At 51.6% G+C, this 2,216-nt stretch overlaps 1 pseudogene across 1 annotated transcript; it reads left to right on the top strand.

Moving 5' to 3' along the window:
* The first annotated feature begins 1,149 nt into the window (after positions 1-1,149).
* On the top strand, positions 1,150-1,976 carry LOC307179316 (ferritin light chain-like; annotated as a pseudogene). Its single transcript has 2 exons — positions 1,150-1,251; positions 1,417-1,976. The product of its transcript is annotated as a ferritin light chain-like (transcript).
* Positions 1,977-2,216: the final 240 nt, after the last annotated feature.

Below are 2,216 nucleotides of genomic sequence, written 5' to 3'. Positions count from 1 at the left end.
GCCGCCGAGCCTGCGCGTCCGGAGCCTGTGCTCCACAACGGGAGAGGCCACAACAGTGAGAGACCCGCGTACAGCAAAAAAAAAAAAAAAAAAAAAAAAAAAAAAGAATGTATATGTGGGGACTTCCCTGGTGGTGTAGTGGTTAAGAATCCACCTTCCAATGCAGGGGACACGGGTTTGATCCCTGGTCTGGGAAGGTCTCACATGTCGTGGAGCAACTAAGCCCGCGCACCACAACTACTGAGCCTGCTTTCTAGAGCCCGCGTGCCTCAACTACTGAAGCCCAAGCGCTCTAGGGCCTGTGCTCCTCAACAAGAGAAGCCACGGCAATGGGAAGCCTGTGCACCGCAATGAAGAGTAGCCCCCGCTCGCTGCAACTAGAGAAAGCCCGCACAGCAACAAAGACCCAGTGCAGCCAAAAATAAATACAATTTTAAAAAATATTAGTAAATTGACATGCTGATATTCAGCCAGTAGACCATAATACGGAAAAAAAAAGAATGTATATATGTATAACTGAGTCACTTTGATATAGAGCAGAAATTAACATATTATAAATCAATGATACTTCAAATAAGTAAATTGTGACAAAATACGCATAATATAAAGTTTACAATTTTAACCTTTTTTTTTTTTTTTTTAATTTCGCTGCGTTGGGTCTTCGTTGCTGTGCGCGGACTTTCTGTAGTTGTGGCGAGCGGGGCTTACTCTTCGTTGCGGTGCGCGGGCTTCTCCTTGCGATGGCTTCTCTTTGTTGCAGAGCACAGGCTCTAGGCGCGCGGGCTTCCGTAGTTGTGGCGCACGGGCTTAGTTGCTCGACAGCATGTGGGATATTCCCGGACCAGGCATCGAACCCCTGTACCTCGCACTGGCAGATGGATTCTTAACCACTGCGCCACCAGGGAAGTCCCTGACTCCCGTTTTCTTTCAAGAGTTTAATAGAGTGCGCTCTGCGGCCCCTCTCCCCCCGTCCCGATCTGTCTCTTGCTTCAACAGTGTTTAAATTCAACAGACCCAGGGACGCCCCTTTGCTCCAGCCTCCCACCAGCCTCCAACCTTTTTTCCAGTCGCAACCTTCGAATCAGCCACTCAGCTATCCTCGCTCAATGGGACCAGCCAACACCATTTTTTGGGCTTAACTCCTCAACCATGAGCTCCCAGATTCGTCAGAATTATTCCACCGAGGTGGAGGCCGCCGTCAACCGCCTGGTCAACATGCATCTGCGGGCCTCCTACACCTACCTCTCTCTGGTGAGGGTCCCCAGGACGCCCCCAGCCCAAGTTCCCCTCAGCTGCGCACCTCCGGCCCTCTGCGCACGCGCTGGCCTTCTTTGTCCTGTCGGATAGTCAGAGGCGGAGTCCGCGTGCCTGGCCCCGCCTCCTGCTAACCGTTATTCCCGCCGTCTCTTCCTGCAGGGCTTCTCTTTCCACCGGGAGGATTTGACTCTGGAGGGCATGGGCCACTTTTTCTGCAAATTGGCCGAGGAGAAGCTCGAGGGCGCCGAGCGTCTCTTGAAAATGCAAAACCAGCATGGCGGCTGCGCCCTCTTCCAGGACATGCAGAAGCTGTCCCAAGCTGAGTAGGGTCAAACACAGGACCTGGTGGTAGGGTAAAACCCAGGACGCTGTGGAAGCCGCTGTGTTCACGGAGAAGAACCTGAACCAGGCCCTTGTGGATCTGCATGTCCTGGGTTCTACCCATGCAGACCCCCACCTCTGCGACTTCCTGGAGAGCCACTTCCTAGATGAGCAGGTGAAATTCATCCAGAAGATGGGCGATCACCTGATCGACCTCCGCAAGCTGGCTGGTCCCCAGGCTGGGCTGGGCGAGCATTTCTTTGAAAGGCTCACCCTCAAGCACGACTAGGAACCTGCAGATCCCAGCAGCCTTTGAGGAGCCCCTCTGGTGTCAGGGCTTCTGCCTGAAGCCCCTCTCTGAAGCCAGTAGGCAGCTTGTTAACCACACTGGAGCCCTCTCCCCAGCCATGGACCAAATGGAAACAATAAAGAGCTTTATGCAGAAAAAAAAAAAAAAAGAGTTTTATAGTTTTATCTCTTACATTTAGGTCTTTAATTTTGAGTCCATTTTTGTATACGGTATCAGATAAGGCTCCAACTTTGTTCTTTTGCACATGGATATCCAGTTTTCCTAATACCATTTGTTGAAAAGGCTGTCCTTTCCCCCACTGAACGGTCCTGGCAACCTTTCATACCAG

Source organism: Stenella coeruleoalba, assembly GCF_951394435.1.
Source record: "Stenella coeruleoalba genome assembly, chromosome: 20".
NCBI classification, from domain to species: Eukaryota; Metazoa; Chordata; class Mammalia; order Artiodactyla; family Delphinidae; genus Stenella; species Stenella coeruleoalba.
This window is presented reverse-complemented; position numbering and strand designations above follow the sequence as displayed.